The sequence below is a fragment of the Triticum dicoccoides genome, chromosome 3B (genome assembly GCF_002162155.2).
Source record: "Triticum dicoccoides isolate Atlit2015 ecotype Zavitan chromosome 3B, WEW_v2.0, whole genome shotgun sequence".
In the NCBI taxonomy this organism is placed as follows: domain Eukaryota; kingdom Viridiplantae; phylum Streptophyta; class Magnoliopsida; order Poales; family Poaceae; genus Triticum; species Triticum dicoccoides.
This window is the reverse complement of record NC_041385.1, coordinates 712,249,525-712,255,524: the sequence shown is the minus strand read 5'-3', so window position 1 is coordinate 712,255,524 and position 6,000 is coordinate 712,249,525.

The window sequence follows — 6,000 nt, the reverse complement described above, 5'->3', positions numbered from 1 at the left end:
TTTCATGTATATGCTTGTTTTTTCATATCTATGATGATATATATGCTTGTTATCATAATTGTTTTTGTTCATATATATATGATGATTTTTTTATAGAATATGATGTTTTTTTCATAGATGATCATATATATATGATGTATGCATGGATGTGGATGAAATATGATATTTTTTTTTCATAGAACCTGATGTTTTTTATTCATAGATTTTTTTTGTTCATGAAAGAGGCGGGGACGTCGAGGGATCATAGATGTAATTTTTTCAGAATTTTCTATCGTGCATAGACCAATTTTAGACCACGGGAGCACCCCCCCTATCGTTGCAAAAGTTGCTAACTGATGATAAGAAGGAAGAAGAAGAAAAAGAAGGATAGGAAAAAAGAAAATAAGAAGACGAAGAAAGAAGAAGAGGAGAGGAAGAAGAGGAGAAATAAATAAGAAGAGGGAAAAAGAAGAAAAAGAAGAGGAGAGGAAGAAAGGAATAGAGGAGAAGAAGAAAAAAATAAATAGAAAAAATCTATTTTTTTCTTCTTCTCCTCTATTCCTTTCTTCTTCTCCTTTTTTTCTTCTTTTTTTTCTTCGATTGCTTCTCTTCTATTCCTTTCTTCTTCTCCTCTTTTTATTTCTTCTTTTTTCTTCTTATTTTTTATCGAGTATATCGTTGTCGATATACCCCCTCCCGATAGATAACTTCAACACGAGGGGGGGTCGATATACGCCCTCCCCGATAACATTATTTTCCCATGTATGTATGTCTCGTCGTTGTCAATATAACCCCCTCCCAGATAATTTTGACATGAGGGGCGGTCGATATATATACCCCCTCTCGATCGTGATAACTTATACCACGGGAGCACCCCCCCCGGCCCTCTCGCTCGACCAAAACTCTCGAGGACACCCAACCCCTAGAAAAAAATGATGTTGGTCTCCTACCCCCTCCCACCGCGCCCCGACCCGACAAACTCTCTCGAGGCCACCCAAAGTTACCAAGTCAAAAGTGCGTTGTCGTCGAGGCCACCCCAAACCCTTGAAGCGTTGCCGAGGCCACCCCAAACCCTTGAGAAGCAGCATCGAGGCCACTAATATGATTCCTTATTGTGATTATATTAGCTAGCTAGTTCTACGTTTGCCACTAATATATCTAGTTGTCATGTTTGAATAATAATTGCCATGTTGTAAATATTTGCAGAAACTATGGAGCACCCCCGAGATGAAGAAACAGAAGAGATGTTGGGGGACATAATCGCAAAAGGAAGTGATGTTGTTGCGTCGTTTCTCAACGACACCGATGGTCTGGAAGGACAGGGTAGTGAAGAAGAAGGTTATGATTATGATGGCTCCGATGACCCAATGCCGGTACAAGAAGAAGTAGACCGTCATGACGGCTCGGGTGACCAAACCGAGTCCGTCGAGGTATATATATTAGTTAAGCCTGTGCTGACTAGCTAATTGATGCATTCATTGTTTTTGTATGTACACATATTAATTAACTCTCGTCTTTCTTCTTTTCTCTAGCCCTTCAGATCGAGCACAACTTCTGTAAAGAAACGAGGCCCGAAGAAAAAGTTGCGCTCGGATGAAAGGTTTGAGATCATAGCAATCGCGCGCGATGGCAAGCCGATTGACCCCATTCAGACAAGGGATGCATTTCATGCTTAGTGCAGGGTTCTTTTTAGGGACAAGATCCCGATCAGTATCGAGCAATGGTTAAAGCCTAAGAAGGAAAACCCTGAGGTGTCTTATGTCTCCGATATGCGGAAAGAAGATCTTTGGACATCGCTTAAGGCAAATTTCACCCTACCGCCCGAGGAGGATCCGGAGAAGCCAGTTAAAGAGCAATTGATCAAGTCTCATGCTCTTAAGAAGATGGCAAAACTATTCAGGAGGTGGAAGAATGAGCTGAAAACAGAGTTTGTTGACGAAGAAAAGCACCAGAATTCATCGGAAAGTATGAGAAGATCAGAGATCACTGGCCCACATTTGTGGCCCACAAGACATCAGAAAAGAGTAAGAAGATGTCAGCGATAAACAAGAAAAATGTTGCGAAGAAGAAGCATCACCATCGCATGGGGTCAGGTGGCTACCTCAAAGCCCGACCTTTGTGGGACAAGGCTGAGAATGACCTGATTGCTAAAGGGGTCGAACCAGAGACATTGAACTGGCCAGACCGTTGCCGGACTTGGTTCTTCGGGGTTGGCGGAACCTTGGACCCTGTAACAGGGAAGTGCGTTTGGACGGAAGAGCAACTGTGAATACCCGTCACAAGGCTTCAGGAGTATATCAAGAAAGCGCAGCAAGGGACGTTCGTCCCAGACAGAGAGAAGGACGAGCTCACAATGGCCCTCGGGAATCCTAAGCACCCTGGACGGACACGAGGCACGCCAGGCTCCGTTTCGTGGAAGGCTGGCTTTTCAGACGCAGGGGGTTACAAAACCCAGGAGAGGAGGAAGAAAGTGGAGCATAGCCAACTGCAGGCACTGCATGAAAGTGTACAAGGGCTAGAGGAACGAGAAGCAGATCGCAGCAAACGACCTGCCGAATCTTCCCCTCAAGCTACCCCGCCATATCAGCGGAGAAGCAGCGTGGCTTCCACCAAGCAAACTTAGCAGCTAGAGCCTATCTTCACAGCTCCTGCTAGCTACCCCGTGGATGCTATCACGGAGTCTCAACATTGCCACCTTATGACGTGATGGATGACATTGAAAGTCAAGGCGGCTGGTTGCTCTGTTATACCTAATGAACCTGGCGCAACGTACCACGGCCAGCCGATTCCAGAAGGATATGCTAGGGTGATGGTGGATCAAATAACAGACGGATTTGAGGACCTTCAGCTTGACCACCCTACGGGTGAAGGGGAGATTCGGCTGGGTTCTTCTCTGAAGACTCCATGCCTATGGTGGATGAGCTCATCAACCTTCCGAACTAGATGCCTCCGCCTCCTCCTCGTCCTCCGGCGAGTCAAGGCAATCTGCCTCCTCCTCCGCCTCCTCCTCCGGCGAGTGATCAGGGCACTCAGCCTCGTTCTCTGGCGCATGGCGGCACTCCGCCTCCTTCTCCGCCTGTGCCGGCACCCCCGAGCAGCCAGCCTCCTTCTCCGCCTCGTCAACAAGGGCGGATCAAGAGACCCGCCGCCGCTCTGGCTGCTACGGCGCGTCGTAGTCCTTCTCCTCCGCCACGTAAGAAAGGAAAGACAGCCGCAGCCGCTCCGTCTGCTCCAGCGTCTAGCAGCACAGCCAGAGCCGGGAGGCAATACAAATTCGGTCCTTCTCTCAAGACTCCAGAGAAGTTACTGATACGTCTCCAACGCATCTAATTTTCCAAACACTTTTGCCCTTGTTTTGGACTCTAACTTGCATGATTTGAATGAAACTAACCCGGACTAATGCTGTTTTCAGCAGAACTGCTATGATGTTGTTTCATGTGTAGAAAACAAAAGTTCTCGGAATGTCCCGAAAATCCTCGGAGGCACTTTTTGGAAAATATAAAAAATACTAGAGAAAGAATCAAGACCAGGGGACCCACACCCTATCCACGAGGGTGGGGGCACGCCCTCCCCCCTGGGCGTGCCCCCCTGTCTCGTGGGCCCCCTGAGGCTCCGCCGACATCAACTCCAACTCCATATATTGCGTCTCGCGGAGAAAAAAAATCAGAGATAAAGTTTCATCACGTTTTACGATATGGAGCCACTGCCAAGCCCTAATCTCTCTCGGGAGGCTGCTCTGGAGTCTGTTCGGGGCTCCGGAGAGGGGGATTCATCATCGTCGTCATCATCAACCATCCTCCATCACTAATTTCATGATGCTCACCGCCGTGCGTGAGTAATTCTATCATAGGCTTGCTGGGTGGTCATGTGTTGGATGAGACTTACCATGTAATCAAGTTAGTTTTGTTAGGGTTTGATCCCTAGTATCCACTATGTTCTGAGATTGATGTTGCTATGACTTTGCTATGCTTAATGCTTGTCACTAGGGCCCGAGTGCCATGATTTCAGATCTGAACCTATTATGTTTTCATGAATATATGCGTGTTCTTGATCCTATCTTGCAAGTCTATAGTCACCTATTATGTCTTATGATCCGACAACCCCGAAGTGACAATAATCGGGATACTTCTCGGTGATGACCGTAGTTTGAGGAGTTCATGTATTCACTATGTGTTAATGCTTTGGTCTGGTTCTCTATTAAAAGGAGACCTTAATATCCCTTAGTTTCCACTAGGACCCCGCTGCCAAGGGAGGGTAGGACAAAAGATGTCATGCAAGTTCTTTTCCATAAGCACGTATGACTATTTATGGAATATATGCCTACATTACATTGATGAATTGGAGCTAGTTCTGTGTCACCCTATGTTATAGCTATTACACGAGGAATCACATCTGACATAATTATCCATCACTGATCCATTGCCTACGAGCTTTTCACATCTTGTGCTTCGCTTATTTACTTTTCCGTTGCTATTGTTACAATCACTACAAAACCCAAAAACATTACTTTTGCTACCATTACCTTTATTATCATATTACTTTGCTACTAAATGCTTTGCTGCAGATATTAAGTTATCCAAGTGCGGTTGAATTGACAACTCAACTGCTAATACTCAAGAATATTGTTTGGCTCCCCTTGTGTCGAATCAATAAATTTGGGTTGAATACTTTACCCTCGAAAGCTGTTGCGATCCCCTACACTTGTGGGTTATCAAGACTAATTTCTGGCGCCGTTGCTGAGGAGCATAGCTCTATTCTCTGAGTCACTTAGGATTTATATCTGTTGATCACTATGAAGAACTTGAAAGACGCTAAAACCAAGATCTATCCCTCAAGTACGAGGGGAGGTAAGGAACTGCCATCTAGCTCTGCACTAGATTTTCCTTCTGTTATGAGTAAGTTTGTGACACCTAAACCTGCTACTGCTATGAATTCTGATATGTCGTATGTTATTGATGATGCCACTTCTGCTTTGCATGATACTTATGATGAAACTACTTCTGTGCGTGATACTACTTTGCCATTAGGTGAATTTCTTGATGACTAACTTGCTAGGGCTAGAGAGAACGAAATTATTGAAGATGCTATTATTGATGATAGTGATGATGAAGGTTCTCCGAATGATTATGAATTGCCTATTGTTCCTGAGGGTTATGTTATGAATGAAGAAGCTGCTAGAGCTATCTTTGCTTGCAATGATAGATATGATCTTAAGAAATTATTAGCTAAATGGAACCATCAGTCTCTTAATACTAGAATGAAACCTGACCCTGCTTTTGCTACTTCACCTATTTGTGTTACTGATAAGGATTATGAATTATCTATTGATCCTGAAATTATTACTTTGGTAGAATCCGATCCTTTCTATGGCCTTGAATCTGAAACTGTTGTGGCACATCTTACCAAGTTGAATGATATAGCTACCCTGTTTACTCATGATGATAAATCTCGCTATTTTTATATCCTTAAGATATTTCCGTTCTCATTAAAGGGTAATGCTAAGACTTGGTACAATTCTCTTGCTCCTGGTTGTGTGCGTAGTCCCCAGGATATGATTTATTACTTCTCTGCTAAATATTTCCCTGCTCATAAGAAACAAGCTGCCTTGCGGGAAATATATAATTTTGTGCAAATCAAAGAAGAGAGTCTCCCACAAGCTTGGGGGAGGCTTCTCCGATTACTAAATGCTTTGCCTGATCATCCTCTCAAGAAAAATGAAATACTTGATATCTTTTATAATGGACTAACCGATGCTGCCAAGGACTACTTGGATGGTTGTGCTGGTTGTGTTTTCAGGGAAAGAACAGTCGACGAAGCTGAATTACTATTGAATAATATGTTGACTAATGCAAATAATTGGACTCTTCCTGAGCCAATTCCTGAACTAATTGAGCCAACTCCTGAGCCTATTCCTAAACCCACTCTGAAGAAGAGAGGTGTTTTATTTCTCAGTCCTAAAGATATGCAAGAAGAAAAGAAATCAATGAAAGAAAAAGGTATTAAAGCTGAAGATGTTAAGAA